A 22,593-nucleotide genomic window follows, 5' to 3' on the forward strand; every position below is an offset into this window, starting at 1 on the left:
AAGTTAAATAACCTATGTAATTTTGTTCTACTAATACCACTCATCCAAACGAATACTTTTTTTTTCTTTTTATGAGTGAGAGTATAACAATTTGTTGAATAATATTAAGAGATTACTACATCTGCTACTAGTGCATCACCTAGAGTTAAAAGAAGATTCTCCAACCGTACCAAGTCATCTGCATGAGTCTCAAAAAATAAAAGTTAACTTATAAACAACACTGTTATAGCCACTACAAACAAGATATGAACTTCATAAATGAGTTTCAGCACACAAAAAACGGGGGAAATGATAATAATTAAAAGGAGGCTAAAGGCATTGTGTCAATTGTCATTGAGGAGGGTGCTTTGATAAGCACCATACCACCTGGTCAAAGTGTTAATTGAAACTTTGACTACGATTTTTCAATTTTTTACATTTTTTATTTTTAAAGATAAATAAGTGGTTTTTTATTATGATGGATTTTTTTTATTAGATTGACCCTATGGAGACTTCTTTTTTCTTTTTTCTTTTTTGTGTGTACCACAAAAAGGGGCACTTGATAAATTTGGGAGTTTTTTTCTTTTGAAGAAAGCCTAAAACTCCACATCAATCTAAAGATGACCAATGGCTACCAATGCACTTCTTAGGCCCATAAGAAAAGTCAGGCTTAAAATCTAAAAAGTGAGACATGCATATGTAATAATTGGGCTTTAATATGTCCAGTGGTAAGGCAAATGTCAAAATAATAAAAATCTAGCAATATGAAGAGAACAAAATAGTTGTTGCCAAGTGATAGAATGAATATCACTTGCTCCGCAACACTAACTGCCACATGCAGTTTTAGTATTGGCGTGTGAGTATATTCTTTTATCTCATCCCTCTTCCCCTATATATATGTGTGTGTTTCTAAAAAAAAAGTGATAGAAATGAGACCAATTATTAAACTACTACCAGTACCAGAGGTAGGTGAAAATACACTTCTAACGATAAGCTAAAACAAATAAGTCTTAGAGATATGTATATTAATGCCCTTTGGATTAATGGGGGAGCATGGTAAAAGGAGAAGAGTAAGCTCAGCTGTGCACAACAATGAGTTCATCGGATTTTATTTACTTTTCAACCAACTTAGATCATAGTTATTAAACCCGGACCAGACATTGACCCGATCTATGAGTTGGGTTACTGGTTCAACCAGTGGGTCATTGGTCAAATCACAGGGTCAAATAACAAAATTTAAAAAATTAAATATATATATATAATTAAGTTTGAGAAATCATAACCTGAAATGTGTAAAATTTAAAAAAAAAATAGGCATTTGCCTATATAAATTCACCATTATAATTCAAAATCAATGTTTCATAAGCAATAGCATTAGAAATTTTGTAAAATTCACAAGGAAAATAAACAAATGTCATAAGATTGCAACGAAGTCTTTGTTATAGAAAATCTTGTTACATGTCTAAAAATTATGTATATTAAATAAATAAAAATGAAAAGCTCAAACTCTAATGTGTATTTCTCTCAGTCTCTCACACTCACACTGTCTCTCTCACACACAAAAAAAAAAAAAAAAACACACAAGATGCTTAAACTAAAAGGTAATCAAGAAATAAAGTATTAAAAAAAAACCTAAACAAAAGAAGATAGTTGGTGTCATAGAGTCATATGGTCATACTTACATGCTAATTGTTGGCCAAGTACCTCTGTTCAGGCTTAAAAGGATTAAAAAATTTATGCACAGTAGTAGCCCTGTAGCAGTAGGTCTTGAAGAATTATGAAAACTGAAAAGTGAAACAATGTTTTTTTTTTTTATAGGTTTTCTCTTGTTTAAATTACCACATTATCACACATTTAAATAATAAAAGAGTCAATAAAGTGGATCTATTAATATAATTTTACACAATTTACAAACTCGGCCGGGTTAATAAAACCCAACTGAGTCACATGGGTTACTTAAAACCCACCAGGTTGCATCGGTTTTGATTGGATCACATATTTTTCCGATCAAATTGATCACCGGACTCGGTCAATGCATCGAGTCACCAGGTCACTGGTTTGACCAACCGGGTTTAACAACACTGGCTTAGAGCTTCTCAATGATATGTATTTGCCTTTTTTAGAGCAGTGGAGTGAATGATGGAAAGTAAGGTGTGAAAGAGGATTTTCTTACTTTTTTGTTTTTTGTTTTATAAGACTTACATATTTTGTTGACATGGATGGGATGGTGAAAGTAATATTAAGGAATGAATTTCTTTGTTAAAATAAAGGACTTCTTCTATATAGGAGTAAGAAATGTCCAATAAACCAAGTTCTAAAAGCAAAGCCAACACACAAGATAAAAGAGCATGTAGGTATCCTTCCTCTTTTTGGGCAACAAGTTGAGATATTTATTTGTGGTCTTTGGCTAAAAAATTAAAGAAAGAAATTTTTTAAGTCAGTTGGTTTTCTAAATTTGGAGCCTAACAACTGGATTTGGAGTGTTTTGTATCAAAACTACACTAAGTGTCGGTTTGGCAAACTAATTTTATTATTCAACTTTTTTTTCTATTATTTATGAGTCTCACGGCATTTTTCAGTACTATTCATGAGTCTCATTATACTATTTTAGCTAACTTTTACCTTTATATACGACTTGACAGACTCTCAAACAGACTACTGTTTAGGATAAGCCTTTACAATTTGAAGCCTAATTTCCAAGTGATGCGAACCTCAATCGACACGCTTTGAGACCCAACAAAAATATTGGAATATTTAACCCAAGAAAGCTAAAAATCAGATTTATGATAGAAACCATGACCCAACGTTTATAATCGAAACGCGAACCAAAGGTATAAGTTGACCTTGACCCAATGATTATAAAGAATCACAAACCAAAGGTATAAAGTTTGAACGCCACAAAGAAGAATCCTTAATAAGATCACAGTTCTTGAAGAACCAAAAGAGAGCAAAGCCTCACCTTTTCTGAATTTTATTCAATAATTTTTCTGAAAAACGTTTACAGACTTCAGGGCCTATTTAAGGACTCCACAAAACTTGACAGACAAGAAAATATATTCTAAAATAACTCCTAATTGATACCTTACCATATCAGGAATCAAGTTTGACCTAAAAAGCATTAAATGCACCTAAAAACAAGGAAAATACCTAAAAACGTACTAAATAATAAAACCCTAAATAAAAGTTGATTTGGTCTGAAATTAGCAGATCCAAAATAGGAAAAAATCTGTCTTAACTGATACAGAGTTGGAAAGTCAATCAGCCATTAATTCATGCCATAAATCACTCCCAATTAAGTCAGATCAGCCCTAAATAGCTTGAATTAAATTTACTACACTTTCATCTTCCTTTGGGCCAAGCTTGGAATATCCTACGTTAGAATCAGCCCAAATCTCTTGAATCAGCCCATTAAGTGCTTCTTGGATCTTGCTCTTGTAATAGGCCCAACTGGAACATGCAATGGATCCTTGAATGCTTGTTGATTCTCATCACCAAGCCTAATATTTTGAAGCCTTCAAAAAGAAAGCCTTTGATAGCGTTCCTCTCCCTTTTTCAGACAGACTTTTGTAACCCTTCTCTTTTGTAATCTTGTAACCTTTCTCAGACAGATTTTACTTTGTAATCTTGTAACTCTTCAGACAGTCTTTATTTTCAAAGCTTGTGTTAAAGATGTATTAAAGACAAAAGTTTTCAGTTTTAATCAAAGACAAAAGTTTTTATCCAGGTTAGATTTTGTTAGTTTCTGTTTTCATATTCCATATTCTGTTTTAACCTTATTTTGAATATATCTACTCCTTTTATTAAAACAATTTCTGTCTTTAAGTCTCTTTCCTTAAGTCTTTTTCTTTGTCTATAGGTGAGTTTAAAGCTTTTATTCTGTCATAGAGATCCAAAAAACTGTCCATTCTATTATTTCTTTCATTTTTTCTTTCTACAGTAGTGGGTCTGTCTATAGCTTCTAAAAATTCTAATTTTTTATTAATTCTATCTAAAAAACTATTATTGTGTCTATCAGTTTGTCTATTGATTTTATCTCCTATTAATGTATTCCAATTATTTGTTTTATTATGGTTATGATTGTAATTATCCATATCAATGTCAGAATGGAGTTTCCCGAGGAGGTGGTCCCGATAGCAAGGCAACCAGTGGTTAGTAATAGTTCTGCCAATAATTATTGATTACTTGGAAATAGAATAAATACGTTTATCAATTCATCATCTGTTTGCTTGTTCACACTTAGGTTAGGCACACACTAATTAGAAACATGGACTATAATGATATAGATTATGATGAAGGTTATAGCGTGAGAGATATAGATAATAATTAGTTAAATGATGATATGAATTATGAAACAGATTCTGATTCTAACAGTGATATGGATAATTACAATTATCACTTTAATAACACTAATAATTGGAGAACATCAATAGGAGATAAAATCAACAGACAAACTGATAGACACAATAATAGTTTCTTAGACAGGATTAATAAAAAATTAGAATCTTTAGAAACTATAGAAACACCCATTATTGTAGAAAGAAAAAATGAAAGTAATAATAGAATAGACAGTTTTTTGGACCTTTATGAAAGAATTAAAGCTTTAAATTCAGATTTTGAACCCTATCATAGATCATCTTTAACCATGATAGATAACTGGTATAATAAGCAGCAAAATAATTCAACAAGTGCAGACAGATCAATAAATCTGATAGATACGAAGAACACTGAAAAAGATAGCTCAATATGTGATGATAACAGTAGTTTTAAAAATTCAAAAGCAACTAACAGACCCACATAGAAAGACAAAGAAAAGGACGTAAAGAAAGAAGACTTAAAGACAGAAAAGAATGAAAGTTTTATAGAAATAATGCATGAAGACAGAGACAGAAGACCAATAATATGAAAGATGGCTTAATTATGGAAAGAACAACACGTATAGAAGATGAAGGAAAATTAAAGAAAGGTATATTAAAAGAAATGATAGAAAAGATAGAAATGAAACATGGCAATAAAAAATTTAAGATAGCCAACTCAAAGGAGAAAGAAGGTTTGAAGAAATCAAAAGAAACTCTGACAGAAAAGAAAGAAAGTAGTTCTATAGATATAGTGCATAAGAATAATAAGCTAGACATAATGGATGAAGACAAAGAAAGGAGACAAAATGCTAAAACCCTAAAGATAGACGGCATAGAAACTCTACATAAAAAACTATACATAGAAAGAGACAAAGAAATAGGAAAACACATGTCAAAAAAGGAAAGGGAAAAAGAAAGACATAGTAGTGATAATTTTGAAATAGTCAACAAAAGAGGGAATAATAATAAAAATAATAAAATGAAAGTTTAAAGGAAAAAATAGATGAAAGCCTAAAAGAAATTGAAAGATCCATCATATATACCAAAAATGATAGCTTGACAAATATAGCTAAAAAGATCAAACTTTTAAATCCACATTTTGACATAGACAGGAAAAAAGGCATAGCAGTTTTAAATTCTACTGAGTTATCAGATAGTGAGAAAAATGACAGACACACTAAAAATATTATTTGTCATAAATGTAAAGAATATGGACATACTAAAAAGCAATGTGACAGGCATAATAAAATTGTTAAACAAATAAGTAAATTAGAGTTTGAGAAAGACATAATAAATAAACTAATGAAAATATTTAACGTCACTCAAAGAGGGATAGACCAAGTAAAGAAAGAAGAATTAAAATCAACTAACCCAATTAAAGTAAATAAATAAAGAAGAAAGCAAAAAGACATAATCATGAAATTAATAGATAATCTACTTAATCATTTAAAGGATGAGACAAATTATTTACTAAGCTTAAAAGATTCTATAAATATACCTATTGTTTGTATTAGATGTAGGCAATATGGACATCATGTTACGGATTGTAGAAAACAAGAAAAAGCCAAGAAAGAAAGAGATAAGAAAGAAAAGACAAAAGTGGCAAAAGATGGAAAAGATGTAAAACCGGTAACTTTACAAGACTTAATGACAAAAGCAAAATTGGTAAAACAAGAAATTAAAGAAGATAAGTCCACAAACATAGATGAACAAAATATTGCAGAAATAATAAATTTAAAAGAACTTTCTAAACCCATCACAGACCCCCATTTCACTAGAAAAAGATGATAGTAATAGACAAAATTTCTTGAGTTTAATTGATAGAGTAATTTTTCAAAAATGGTATACAGAGATCACTTTAGTACTTAATAAAGAGTTCTCTTTGACAAAAATTGCTTTAATAGATTCAGGTGCTGATATGAACTATATACGAGAAGGACTAGTACCTTTAAAGTACTATGAAAAATCTTCTAAAAGATTATCTCATGCTAATGGAGAAAAGCTCATAATTAATTACAAAATACCTAAGGTTCACATATGTAATGATGGAGTATGTTTTGAAATTGTTTTTATCTTAATTAAAGATCTTTCCTCTAAAATTATTTTAGGCAATCCATTTATGGCTTTACTTTACCCCCTTTTAACAACAGAAGAAGGAATTAAAACTACTGTGTTAAGAAAAGACATACTTTTTAAGTTCATTTTACCACCAATCCTAAAAGAAGTTTATTCACTTGATAATATCTCTATAATAAAGGAAATTGACAAAGAAAGAATTTATAGAAAAGACAGACATTTATTATCTTTAAAATCAGAAATAATATATGAAAGAATTGCTGAGAAATTAACAGACCCTATATTAAAGCATTACATACAATTATTCAGACAATAGATTGAGACAGAAATTTGTTCTAATCTTCCTACTGCCTTTTGGCATAGACACCGACATATAGTTCAATTACCTTATGAAAAAGACTTCAATGAAAGACAAATACCTACTAAAGCTAGACCAATACAAATGAATAATGATTTACTAGAACACTGTAAGAAAGAAATAGAAGATCTTTTAAATAAAGGTCTGATTAGGAAAAGCAAGTCTCCTTGGAGCTGTGCTACTTTTTACGTCAATAAACAGGCAGAATTGGAACGAGGAGTTCCAAGATTAGTTATAAATTATAAACCTTTAAATAAAGCATTACAATGGATAAGATATCCTATTCCCAATAAAAAAGATTTGCTTGACAGACTTCATGAAGTAACTATATTTTCTAAATTTGATATGAAAAGTGGATTTTGGCAGATACAGATAGACGAGAACGACAGATACAAAACTGCTTTTACAGTTCCTTTTGGTAATTATGAATGGAATGTTATGCCATTTGGTCTAAAGAATGCACCCAGTGAGTTTCAAAATATAATGAATGATATATTTATACCATTTACAAAATTTTCAATTGTCTATATAGATGATGTTTTAATCTTTTCTAAATCAATTGATGACCATTGGAAACATTTAGAAATATTTGTCAAAATAATTAAACATAATGGATTAGTTGTTTTAGCCGGTAAGATAAATTTGTTTCAAGATAAAATCCGGTTTTTTGGACATAATATTTATAAGGGCACACTAAGCCCTACTGACATAGCCATTCAATTTGCAAATAAATTTTCAGATGAAATAAAAGATAAAAATTAGCTACAAAGATTTATTGGCAGCCTAAATTATGTTTCAGATTATTTTCAAGGATTAAGAAAAATATGCAAACCCTTGTGTAAAAGGCTTGAAAAGAATCCTCATGCATGAACAGAAAAACATACTATGATAGTTCAACAAATTAAAAAATATGTTAAACAACTCCCTTGCATTGTTATTCCTTCACCTCATGCTTTCAAGATTGTGGACACAGATGCTTCTGATATAGGCTATGGTGGAATTCTAAAATAGATAGTAAATGATGATAAAAAACAGATTGTGAGATTCCATTCTGGCTCTTGGTCAGCTACCCAGCAGAATTACAGTAATATTAAAAAAGAAATTTTATCCATTATATTATGTGTTTCAAAATTCCAAAATGATCTTTTCAATCAAAAGTTTTAATCAGAGTTGATTGTAAAAGTGCTAAAGAAGTTTTGCAGAAAGATGTTCAAAATCTTGTTTCTAAACAAAGTTTTGCAAGATGGCAAGCTATTTTTAGTGTTTTTGACTTTGACATTGAGTATATTAAAGGAGAATGTAATTCCATTCCTGATTTTTTAAACCGTGAATTCTTACAGGGAAGATGAGTTCCCCTTCAGAAAAGAGCAACTCCCCGAAACCCAGAACCAGACAGTCCTATGCTGCTCCTCCTATTCCTCCTAGTAGATTTCTTCCTACCCCTTCCTTCACTTTACTCGCTACTTCTTCAACTAGACCCCAAGGGATATGCAGCCCAAACCCTTTCAGCCCACTTTCCCCAAGTACTAGTCGAATATCTAAACAGTCGTATGTCATGCCCTCAACCTCAACCTCAACCTCAACTCCTCCCTTAAAAACACCATTTAATATAGCAGCAACCTCTTTTCCCCCTTTAGCCTCCCCCTCCAGTCAACCAAAATACAGATCCTCACCCTCTATCTCTCAGGAAGCCCCAGCACCAAAAGAAAATCACAGTATTGAACTCCCGAGAGACTCCTAGAATTTTATTTTATGGATTGAACTAGAATACTAGCACATAACAGATACCCTTTCTCTAGCCAGACAGCTTTTACCCCCGGGATGGGAACACCCTAAGACAGAAACCTTCAAGACCCAAACATTTTATGAGCATATTTTAGTTGATACAGACTCAATAGTACTAACCCATATGCCCTGCTTTCAAGACCCTAACAGAATTGGCTACTCTAAGATAGTCATAAAACAGATCCTCACCCCCTCTCAGTGGAAAGCACAACCCTAGATCACTAGGAAATTTTCAGTACAATTTGAACCCTAATTTTATAATTATTATGACTATATGGAAACTTGGGATAGGATCCTCCTATACCAAGGAGCAAGTAGTGGCTACGCAGTAATATGTTCCTAGTAACTTCTTGATTGCAAAGAAATAAAACTCATACATCTATGAGTTTTATTTCTTTGCAATCAAGAAGTTACTAGGAACATATTACTGCATCGCCACTACTTGCTCCTTGGTAGCATTAGTCAGCCTCAATACTTGTTGGCAAACCATAGATTCGCGTTGGTCAGCTCGTTTTTTATTAGCCGACAGAAAGACTAAAAGAAATTGAAAGATCCATCATATATACCCAAAAAGCAGCACAGCTCCAAGGAGACTTGCTTTTCCTAATCAGACATTTAATTAAAAGATCTTCAATTTCTTTCTTACAGTGTTCTAGTAAATCATTATTCATTTATATTGGTCTAGCTTTAGTAGGTATTTGTCTTTCATTGAAGTCTTTTTCATAAGGTAATTGAACTATATGTCGGTGTCTATGCCAAAAGGCAGTAGGAAGATTAGAACAAATTTCTGTCTCAATCTGTTGTTTGAATAATTGTATGTTATGCTTTAATATAGGGTCTGTTAATTGCTCAACAATTCTTTCATATATTATTTCCAACTTTAAAGATAATAAATTTCTGTCTTTTCTATAAATTCTTTCCTTGTCAATTTCCTTTATTATAGAGATATTATCGAGCGAATAAACTTCTTTTGGGATTGGTGGTAGAATGAACTTAAAAAGTTGGTATTTTCCTAACAAAGTAGTTTTAATTCCTTCTTCTGTTGTTAAAAAGGGGTAAAGTAAAGCCATAAATTGATTGCCTAAAATAATTTTAGAGGAAAGATCTTTAATTAAGACAAAAATAGTTTCAAAACATACTCCATCATTACATATGTGAACCTTAGGTATTTTGTAATTAATTATGAGCTTTTCTCCATTAGCCTGAGATAATCTTTCAGAAGATTTTTCATAATACTTTAAAGGTACTAGTCCTTCCTGTATACAGTTCATATCAGCACCTGAATCTATTAAAGCAATTTCTATCAAAGAGAACTCTTTATCAATTACTAAAGTCATCTCTGTATACCATTTTTGAAAAATTATTCTATCAATTAAACTCAAGAAATTCTACCTATCATTATTATCTTTTTCTAATGAAAGGGGGTCTGTAATGGGTTTAGAAGGTTCTCTTAAATTTTCTATTTCTGTAATATTTTATTCATTTATCTTTGTGGACTTATCTTCTTTAATTTCTTGTTTTACCAATTTTGCTTCTGTCATTAAGTCTTGTAAAGTTACCGGTTTTACATATTTTCCATCTTCTGCCACTTTTGTCTTTTCTTTCTTATCTCTTTCTTTCTTGGCTTTTTCTGGTTTTCTACAATCCGTAACATGATGTCCATATTGCCTACATCTAATACAAACAATAGGTATATTTATAGAATCTTTTAAGCTTAGTAAGTAATCTGTCTCATCCTTTAAATGATTAGGTAGATTATCTATTAATTTCATTATTATGTCTTTTTGCTTTCTTCTTCGTTTATTTACTTTAATTGGGTTAGTTGATTTTAATTCTTCCTTCTTTACTTGGTCTATCTCTCTTTGAGTGATGTTAAATATTTCCATTAGCTTATTTATTATGTCTTTCTCAAACTCTAATTTACTTATTTGTTTAACAATTTTATTATGCCTGTCACATTGCTTTTTAGTATGTCCATATTCTTTACATTTATGACAAATAATATTTTTAGTGTGTCTGTCATTTTTCTCACTATTTGATAACTCAGTAGAATTTAAAACTGCTATGTCTTTTTTCCTATCTATGTCAAAAGGTGAATTTAAAAGTTCGATCTTTTTAGCTATATCTGTCAAGTTATCATTTTGGGTATATATGATGGATCTTTCAATTTCTTTTAGTCTTTCATCTATTTTTTCCTTTAAATTTTTGTAAGTGCACAATTGCACCTGGCCCCAAGAACAGTTACGGGCTCAGGCCCAATGAGCCTTAAACAATGTAATTTGTAGAGTGTAGGCTTGAAACCCAGGTTAGAAGTATTTGAGGATTAAATGACAAGCCAAAGATTATAAATACTTGAAAACAACAAGGAATACTGTAAGTCAACCTGCTCGGACGTAAGCCGAGAACTGTTCTTATATTATTTCTCTCTCACTTTTTCTCTTTCCTCTAGGTTGCAAAAAAGGGATCCCCATTTCTGTTCTAAGTTCCTCCTTAAATACTCCTCTTTTTGATACTTTGTACACGTGTTGCCCCTACTCCCCCTTAGCCTAGATATTTCTTTTCTCAGTGCCTTTGAATAGTAACCAGAAGTTTCCCTTCCACTGTTTAGGTGTCATTTCCCCATTAATGCGGCCAGGGTGGTAGGTGCAGGGTCTTTAATGGGGAGGTGACAGCCTTTATCCTTGGTGTTTCTATTACATCGGTGCTTCCAGGACATTCAAGGGTTTACCCCTTTTATCCACTGGTTTTAACCATGTCATTGCCTAACGTTTATCATGAAGTCCCAGGTTCTCTGGTGTCCGTCCGAAGAGAAATTCACCCTCGGATAGATCCTCGGATCCTCGGCGTATGGGCCGACCCGTAGTACTAACAAGTTCTAAACTCAAGAGCAGGTCGGCCTTCTTTGGCACGGCCCAAAGGCCCATATCTCCATCAGGGTCCTTTTACTCCCCACAACTTTCATTTTATTTATTTTTATTATTATTCCCTCTTTTGTTGACTATTTCAAAATTATCACTACTATGTCTTTCTTTTTCCCTTTCCTTTTTTGACATGTGTTTTCCTATTTCTATGTCTCTTTCTATATTTAGTTTTTTACGTAGAGTTTCTATGTAGTCATCATTAGGGTTTTAGCATTTTGTCTCCTTTCTTTGTCTTCATCCATTATGTCTAGTTTATTATTCTTATGCGCTATATCTATAGAACTACTTTCTTTCTTTTCTCTAGATTCCTCTTTCATTGATATCTTTAAAATAGTGACTTTTGGGGAAGAATGATTTTCATTCAAGACAGGTGATAAAATGAATCTAAAAAATATATCTTTTTCCAACACACTAGTTTTAATTCCTTCATTTGTCACTAAAAAGGGGTAAAGAAAAGCCATAAAAGGAGTTCCTAAAATAATTTTAAAAGGAAGGTCCTTAATTAAAACAAAGTCTGTCTCAAAGTATATTCCATCATTACATATGTAAACAGTAGTTGTTAATCTTTCAGATGATTTTTCATAATACTTTGAAGGTATTAATCCTTCTTGTATATAGTTCATATCAACACCTGAATCTATTAAAGCAATTTCTATCAAAGAGAACTCTTTATTAGTTACTAAAGTGATTTTTGTGTACCTTTTTTGAAAGAAACTCTGACAGAAAAGAAAGAAAGTAGTTCTATAGATATAGTGCATAAGAATAATAGGCTAGACATAATGGATGAAGACAAAGAAAGGAGACAAAATGCTAAAACCCTAAAGATAGACGGCATAGAAACTCTACATAAAAAACTATATATAGAAAGAGACCAAGAAATAGGAAAACACATGTCAAAAAAGGAAAGGAAAAAAGAAAGACATAGTAGTGATAATTTTGAAATAGTCAACAAAAGAGGGACTAATAATAAAAATAATAAAATGAAAGTTTAAAGGAAAAAATAGATGAAAGACTAAAAGAAATTGAAAGATCCATCATATATACCCAAAATGATAGCTTGACAAATATAGCTAAAAAGATCGAACTTTTAAATTCACCTTTTGACATAGACAAGAAAAAAGGCATAGCAAATTTAAATTCTACTGAGTTATCAGATAGTGAGAAAAATGACAGACACACTAAAAATATTATTTGTCATAAATGTAAAGAATATGGACATACTAAAAAGCAATGTGACAGGCATAATAAAATTATTAAACAAATAACTAAATTCGAGTTTGAGAAATACATAATAAATAAACTAATGGAAATATTTAACGTCACTCAAAGAGAGATAGACCAAGTAAAGAAGGAAGAATGAAAATCAACTAACCCAATTAAAGTAAATAAATGAAGAAGAAAGCAAAAAGACATAATAATGAAATTAATAGATAATCTACTTAATCATTTAAAGGATGAGACAGATTATTTACTAAGCTTAAAAGATTCTATAAATATACCTATTGTTTGTATTAGATGTAGGCAATATGGACATCATGTTACGGATTGTAGAAAACAAGAAAAAGCCAAGAAAGAAAGAGATAAGAAAGAAAAGACAAAAGTGGCAAAAGATGGAAAAGATGTAAAACCGGTAACTTTACAAGACTTAATGACAGAAGCAAAATTGGTAAAACAAGAAATTAAAGAAGATAAGTCCACAAACATAGATGAACAAAATATTGCAGACATAAAAATTTAAAAGAACTTTATAAACCCATCACAGACCCCCTTTCACTAGAAAAAGATGATAGTAATAGATAGAATTTCTTGAGTTTAATTGATAGAATAATTTTTCAAAAATGGTATACAGAGATGACTTTAGTAATTAATAAAGAGTTCTCTTTGACAAAAATTGCTTTAATAGATTCAGGTGCTGATATGAACTGTATACAGGAAGGACTAGTACCTTTAAAGTATTATGAAAAATCTTATGAAAGATTATCTCAGGCTAATGGAGAAAAGCTCATAATTAATTATAAAATACCTAAGGTTTACATATGTAATGATGGAGTATGTTTTGAAACTGTTTTTGCCTTAATTAAAGATCTTTCCTCTAAAATTATTTTAGGCAATCCATTTATGGCTTTACTATACCCCTTTTTAACAACAGAAGAAGGAATTAAAACTACTGTGTTAGGAAAAGGCATACTTTTTAAGTTCATTTTACCACTAATCCCGAAAGAAGTTTATTCGCTCGATAATATCTCTATAATAAAGGAAATTGACAAAGAAAGAATTTATAGAAAAGACAGACATTTATTATCTTTAAAGTCAGAAATAATATATGAAAGAATTGCTGAGCAATTAACAGACGCTATATTAAAGCATAACATACAATTATTCAGACAACAGATTGAGACAGAAATTTGTTCTAATCTTCCTACCGCCTTTTGGCATAGACACCGACATATAGTTCAATTACCTTATGAAAAAGACTTCAATGGAAGACAAATACCTACTAAAGTTAGACCAATACAAATGAATAATGATTTACTAGAACACTGTAAGAAAGAAATAGAAGATCTTTTAAATAAAGGTCTGATTAGAAAAAGCAAGTCTCCTTGGAGCTATGCTGCTTTTTACGTCAATAAACAGGCAGAATTGGAACGAGGAGTTCCAAGATTAGTTATAAATTATAAACCTTTAAATAAAGCATTACAATGGATAAGATGTCCAATTCCCAATAAAAAAGATTTGCTTGACAGACTTCATGAAGCAACTATATTTTCTAAATTTGATATGAAAAGTGGATTTTGGCAGATACAGATAGATGAGAAAGACAGATACATTTATTGTTTTATCATTTTTGCTTCTGTCAATAAATCCTGCAAAGTTACTGGTTTTACCTCTTTCTCATCTTTTTCATCTTGTGTCATTTTTGTCTTTTCTTTCTTATCTTTTTCTTTCTTGGCTTTTTCTTGTTTTCTACAATCTGTAACATGGTGTCCATATTGTCTACACCTGATGCAAACAATAGGTATTTCTATAGAATCTTTTAAACTTAGTAAATAATCTGTCTAAAGTATATTCCATCATTACATATGTAAACAGTAGGTGTTAATCTTTCAGATGATTTTTCATACTTTGAAGGTATTAATCCTTCTTGTATATAGTTCATATCAGCACCTGAATCTATTAAAGCAATTTCTGTCAAAGAGAACTTTTTATTAGTTACTAAAGTGATTTTTGTGTACCTTTTTTGAAAAATTACTCAATTAAACTCAAGAAATTCTGTCTATCACTATCATCTTTATCCGATGAAGGGGGGTCTATCATGGGTTTAGAAAATTCTTTTAGATTTATTATTTCTGCAAAATTTTGTTCATTTATATTTGTCAAATTATCTTCTTTAATTTAAAAGATATCAATGAAAGAGGAATCTATAGAACTAAAACAAATTTTTCATCTTTAAAGACAAAAATATCACTTGATAGCCAATTGAAAGAAAATGAGTCTATTTTTCATTTCAATAAAATAAGCGGATCCTAAACAGCTCCTAAATATTTATTTTATAACGGATGAAGAGAATGCCCATTTCCAGGTGGTTGATGAAGTATATTAGCCAGTGAGAGACTTGTTGTGCCGTAGCTTTTCAAGAGCCTAATAAGTGACTATTTGAACATGCCAAGTTTCTTTTGAAGGTTTTTCTTATAGACTACTAGAGCTACTAAAAATTCCAAATTGAGCCTTCAAACCATATAACGCAATTTTTCCCCATGAAGGCTCTCGTGCTTATGCTCGGATTATGAGGTAAAGTTTTGTGATGTCTCTCTTGATATGTAATGAGTGATAAGAAGTATCAAATATCCTGAGCCTTTCTAGGATTTCGGCCATAGTTTTTTTGAGCTTTAGTTGTGTATCAAAGGCGTTCTGTTGCCTTCAATATTTGTTTGCTAATGAGGAACAAGAGGTGATGTGGCAAAAAGATAGACTTGTACTTGAACAAAGTTTCTTCTAACTAGTTTAGAGATAAACCCTTTAAACTCTTCGTATATCTTTATATTAAGTGTGAATTTTAAAAATCTAATCGTTGGATTGTATGTTCTTATTATATCCTTCATACTTACAAAATTTAAAGAAGATCAAAGATCAATTGCTATGTCATCAAACAAACGTTAAAATTTCAAATTTTTGTGATATAAAATTATGTATAAAAATAATTTTATTGATCGATGAGTAAATAATATCTAATTTAAACGAAATTTGATATGTATGTTTAGAATATAAGAAACATAAAATTATATGGCTAAATTTTTAAAACTCACCTCCAAAAAAGAGATATATGAGAAGTTTGAAAAAAATCTCTAAAAAAAAGAAGAAGAGGCAATTGGATAAAGCTCATGTGCATATGCACATGAGCATTTTTGTCAATCAAGAAAAAATGCATCCTCACTCAATTTTCTCTCGATTTTGGGAATAAAACATTTTGGTGGGGTCAAGGAGAAAACACATTGGCCCTACTATTTAGTATTTTTCTTTCTCCCCAGCCAACCAAACACACTTTAAAAAAGTTTTTTTTCTTATTTTTTCTCTAAAGTTTTACATCCACCTTGTTTCACCTACAAACAAACACACCCTTAAACTCATTTCATGAAGTGAGAAAAAATAAGACGAAAACACCATTTTGGTCCCTACATTTTGGGGCCACGGTTAATTTAGTCCTTACATTTTGGTAACAATCAATTTGGTCCCTGTTATTTTTAACTTATAGTCAATTTAGTCCCTATCGTTAACTCACTAACAAAAAATACTTACGTAACAAACGGTTTGCCTAGATGGCACACATGTGGCTAACATAATAAAATTAAATCAATTAATTCAATATTAAAAAAGCCACATAATCATTTTAATAATAAAATAATCCATGTTAGATGCAAAATTTCTGAAATTATTAATTAAAAGGATAAAAAATAAAGAAATTTTTTTTTTAAAAAAAATATCTAATTCTTTTATTTTCTTTCGAATTCTTGCACTTTCATAGTTTATGTTTCTAAGCATAATACCCAGGAACACAGCAATCTAACTTAAACCAAACAACAATTTATCAAATATCAAGACTCAATTTTCTTTTCAATTCTTTTCTTTTAATCTATTTTCGAAGCAACCATATAATAATCATACAACTATCAAAACAACCACAGATTTGACCATTAACAACCACAATCAACATTAAAACCACGGAAGGCAGAACCCCTCACTTAAAACTCCTAAATTCCTAATCACAAACACTGACAAACTCTCTCACACTCTGCAAATTTTCCCTCCCAACTTTTAGTCACTTTCCCAAGAAAAACAATTCACAAAAAAGAAAGTGAAAATGTGTGAGATTCATCACATCCAGGGAGGCCAGTGTGGGAACCAGAGACGTGTGAAGTTTTGGGAGGTGGTGTACGCAGAGCATGGGATCGATTCGATGGGTCAGTGCATCGAAGATGCAGATTTGCAATTGGTTGGAAGCAAGTGAAGGCAGATCCCAAGTCGCCCACGACGGCGTCCTCCTCGTCTGCTGTCTCTTGTTGGACGTCCTCTACCGAAGCCTCGCTCAAAGCCACTGCAGATCTCCTCTTGCTCCACCACTCTCAACTTTGGTTATTGGAAATTATAGATTGAGATTTGTGTGTGTGTGTGTGTGTGTGTGTGTGTGTGTGTGTGAGTCTGTGAGAGAATGAGAGAGACGGAGAGGTGAGGGAAACTTTTGGCTAAACTATTGGGATTTAATTTCATATTATGGTGTTTCTAGGTGTTGGGTGTTGCTGGGTATTGTGTTTGGAAAATAAGAAAGTGCAAGAATTCAAAAGAAAATAAAGAAATTGAGGATCTGAAGAAAAAAAAAAAATCATTTTTTTCCTTTTAATTAATTTTTTTAGAAATTTTGTGTCTGCCATGGATTTATCTATACTACTATTTAAGGGGCTTCTCCTGTTTGGATTCCTATTTTTTTAGTTCAAAAATACCCCTACAGCCCTATGTTTAAATAGAGACAAAACTAAAAGACAATCCGGTAAAAACTCATTTTTTTAGTTCAAAGATGCCCCTACAATCTTATGTTTAAGTAAAGACAAAACTAAAAGACAATCCGGTAAAAATGCAACTCCAATTCTCACTAAAATATTGCTTATAAAAAATAGGACCACTCTCCTATTAATTTTTAAATTGATTTATTCACTTATAAATTAGATTTTTGAAATAAAAATCATATATATATATAAAATAATTAAATACAATTTTTTTCTACAAAATAGGACCACTAAAAAAGAAAAGTCTCATCGCACGTGCGAAGCACGTGTGATGAGACTAGTTTATTATTAAAATGTTTATGTGGCTTTTTTAAATTTAATTAATTGATTTTATATTTTTATGTTAGTCACATGTGTGCTAATAAAGCAAACTGTTTGTCATGTAAGCATTTTTCGTTAGTGAATTAATGATAGAGGCTAAATTGATTGTAAGTTGAAAATAACAGAGATCAAATTAACTGCTATCAAAATATAGGAACTAAATTAATCGTGATTTTATGTAAGGACCAAAATGGTTGCCAAAAAAATGATAGTCCTTGAGTCTAATATATGATTTAGAGGAAATAAATATTTATACCCGATTTGTGAAGTTGAAAAGTAATGTGGGCATTGAATCCATTATGTGATATAGAGAAAATATAGGTAGTGAGCCCGTCCCTTGAAGTGAAGAGGTTTATATGGTATGAGAGCCCAATCCAAAAAAATATATGAAATTCTTGGCAAGAAAGCCAACCTGTGTAGTTTGATAAAATTTGGGCATTTTTGGGCTTTAACGGAATTTAATGCAAGATCCACTATTCTTTAGTTGTGTTAAGTAATGTTTATGTCGTAGGGTTGCCCAGTAAAATTTTGCCATGCGACATAAGGAAAAAAAAATTGTCATTGAACATATTCTATATTTGATGCGCTTCCAATTTATCAAATTAAATATTTATTGATGTATTATTGACTCTAGGCCTAGTCCTGTTGCCCTTTTTATCATAAGGCCCACTTAGTGCAACTTTTTTTTGTTGGTGGTTAAAATTCACATTAAGTAGATTTACTATTATTCATTGAATAAGGGATTTCGACAAAATTTAAACACAAAACTTAATTAGAAATTTTCCATCTCAACAAGCTAGAAAAATTATTTTTTAAGTTTAAAAATTTATAATACGAAATGTTAAATAAACGTTATTTATAATATTTAAATATTAAAAAATTTCACTTAAATTTATGGTTTAAGGCCTCAAACCATATTGAACTGGTCATGCATTCATGAGAAATAAATTAATAATTAAGGAATTTAATAATTGTCCTTTTAATGACCAATTAAAATAATAAACTTTACTATCGTGTATCTTTGGCGTGAGAATCTATACTTGTAGAGTGAAGGAGGTGGTCAAAATTCAAATTTCTAAGATGGAGTTTCACACACATATACATTTAAATTAAGCTAAAGAGTAATTTATATTTTGTATAAAAAAATATAATACTAATAATCAGTTTTTAACCTATGCTGCTATGCATTCATGTTTATTTTGAATAACTTAAAATCGTTCATTCACATAATTTATTAAGAAAACATAATTTATTCAAAAAAAATCCTTGATTTTTATTTAGAAAAAAAGCACTATTGTGATGTCGAATTCTACTCCTTTATTAATTTTATAAGTACGTCTTTAATATAAAAAGATACATTGACATCATAAATATATATATATATATGTGTGTGTGTGTGTGTGTAGACGACTAAATTTCTAGTTTGAAATAAATCAAACAAGTAAAATAGATTCACAAATGCGAATTTGTATTGATGAATATGTGGTACAATTCTCTGTGATTACAAAAAAGTGATTCTCTGATTCAATCTCCTTGAAAGATTTGTTGATTGGAATTGTAATAATGTGATTTTGATTCGAACATAAGATATCCTTTAGTTTGGCTGAGGAATGGATCGAAAATCTTGGAAACGGAATTACAATGAATCTCTGGCTAAAGCTTGTTAGAAATTCTTTGTTCTTCACGTTCTTTGTATTCTTCGTGTGTTCTTTGTATTCTTCAAGCGATCTTATTTTATGAAGGTTTATGGTGGAAGTTCTTTGGTGCTTTGGAGGCTTGAATTCGTAGGGTTTCGTTGATTTGCTATTTGTTGAGGTTTCTGGAGGCTTTAAGCTTAATTCTAGTGAACTTTGAGATTTAGAAAGATGATTTGGATGATTTCTTTTCGAATGTTCTTCGTATTTGAAGGTTTGTGGCATAAGTTCTTCGGGGCTTTGAAGCTTGAATTTGTAGAGCTTTACCAATTTGTGATTTCTTGAAGTTTTTGGAGGCTTTTGAACTTGATTCCAGTGACCTTTGAGATCTAGGCAAGTATTTTGGATGATTTTGCTTCAAATGTTCTTCGTATTCGAAATTTGAAGTTCTTGAAGTTCTTGGAGGCTTCAGGGCTTGATTCCAGTAGAGCTTCTGGACTTCTGAACTCAAGATGTCTTCCAGGTCCTCTCCCAAGATGTCTTGGTGTGTTGAAATGCCTTATGAAGGCTTCTATTTATAGGAGTTTAGGGATCGGTGAGTGACATGCGGCGAAGTTTGATTGGTGACACATGTCACTAGGGCCATCTAGAAGACCTGGCAAACCCGTCCGCCGCCAACCTGCCACGACTTGATTTGACGACTCCGGCGGTCGGACGCGGGTTTCGAACTTGATAACCTGACCCTACGCAGGTTGGTTGTCAGTTTTTCGTTTCAAAACCCGTGACACCCGACCCGAACCGAACCTTTATCCTTTCCGGCGAAGTATTACGAATTTCCAACTAGATCTGGCAAGATCTCGCCGTTATCTAACGAAATCTAGGCCAGATCTTGACGGATCTGGCCATATATTTGTCCTATCTCGAAGAATCTTGCCAGATCTCGATGGATCCAGCCAGATCTCGCCGGATTTGGCCAAAAATCATTCCCGGCAATGAAACCCGATACTCGAACCGATTCAACTTGGAATTGACGAGACCCAAATCGAAAATTACAACTAGATCATCTAAGTCAGTTTCAGGCCATATTTTCTTCCACTCGAATAATTCGAGTCGGGTCCGGGTTGGGCACAAACCCGACCCGACCTGACTCGTGGACACCCCTACATGTTATAGCCTGATTAGCCCGCTTATGTCATCGCTTATACGTGCTGGATTGCTTATGTCAACGCCTACACGTGTTAGACTGCTTATGTCATCGCTTACACGCGCTAATGTGTGATTGGATTTTGCATGCATTTTGTGCCTCTATTTCAATGACACTTGGCAAATTTCTATTAGTTTCTGAGTAGTGATAGCAAAACCTAGCAGCAGTATGTGGCGCTTTGTAATTAGCTATATTTTGTGGACTTGGTAGTATTGTTGGAAAATCTGGTTTTGTATCTCATACAAAGCACACAGCGGAAGCAACAAACATGAATCTATTTCATTCATGATTGATAACATGCACTATGTAAATTTCAGAATTTAAGAACAAGATAGCGTACCTTGATGTGATGACATTCAAATCAAAATATCGAAAGTACTTGGAAACATTTTTAATCTTCACTCCAATTCCACTTTACGCCCAAGAAGTGTGGTCTCTCAATCAGTTTCTAAGGGAGAATCATTGAGTGGCTTCACTCACACATACACACCATTTCACAATGATGTCTCTCTTTTTCTGTCATTCTCTAATAAAAAATTATGTATGTTTCTCCCTTTATAACTAACTGATTATCTAATTGGGCTGGCCTATTGGGCCTTTCCAATTGAGTTTTAGTGTGTGGCTTGGAGTGAGACCAAAAGGGATCAATAAGACACTAGCTCCAATGGACCTTGGGCTTTTCTGTCAACTCTTGACAAGTCCAAAGTTACCATTAATTATATTTAATATCACTATATAAATATAATTGCACTCCAGGCCTTATTAATAAATTATATCCCAAGACTTTATTATACATGCAACCACTTCATAAAATATTCGTAGTACATAAAGTCATGAATGTAAACTGTCACGTTGTAAATTACTACATCTTATCCTTGAGTGTCCGGTTTAATCCTTTAAAGTTATTCATCGTATATTTAGGAAATCCAATTTTATAAATATATACTTTAGTAACTCCTTACCAAAGTGGTTAGATCTAACTCTCTGAATAACTGAACTCATTAAACTTATCTCAAGAGAATATTTTATATCTTCGTTAAGAGACTATGAATTCCATCTTGAGAATATATGTTCCATCAACACTATATGTGGCTGACCAACATACTGAAGTTTTAACCGTTACTTTAAATCTCACTCCTGATATATCAAAACAACCTACACCTCATGATCAGGTCTATTATTCTCTCAAAATTAAAAGTTCATATAAATAGAAGTAGTGAGATTTATTATTCATTTGACAGTCATTAGGATTATAATAAATCTCATAGCGGTCCAATTCAATATATTTTAAATCTTAAAACATATTAACATATCGACTAGAAGTCCTTATTTCCATGATCAAAACAAATCATCTTAGTTGATATGTTATAGTCTTCGCAGATGAAATGCCCAATTTCATCACCGACTACGAACTATAAATTCTAAGTTTACAAAAAATTTGTGATTTATATCTTCTATGACTTTTCACATAAATCACATACTATGCATCTCATAGACTATATGATAATGTCTCAATATTCATGTTACCATTATTTTAGATAATAATAAAACAAATTTGGTAAACACAACATTAAGTCATACATAATGTCATATATAGTATCATACAATATGATTTAAGGGCACACATCCTAATAAGTATGATGTGTCAACTTGTAATAGGTCGGGAATTTTCCCTCTCTACAATATGTATGTATATAAACTTTTTTTTTCTTTTTTTGGTTGTAAATTTAGAATATATGAATTAAACCGTGGTAGCTCTTAGAGAGAGAGAGAGAGAGAGAGAGAGAGAGAGAGAGAGAGAGAGAGAGAGAGAGAGAGAGAGAGAGAGAGAGAGAGAGAGAGAGAGAGAGAGGACGTTCCATTCTTCCACCAAAATATGGGAATTTCATTTCACAATAACCTCT

Source organism: Castanea sativa, chromosome 2 (genome assembly GCF_040712315.1).
Source record: "Castanea sativa cultivar Marrone di Chiusa Pesio chromosome 2, ASM4071231v1".
Classification (NCBI taxonomy): domain Eukaryota; kingdom Viridiplantae; phylum Streptophyta; class Magnoliopsida; order Fagales; family Fagaceae; genus Castanea; species Castanea sativa.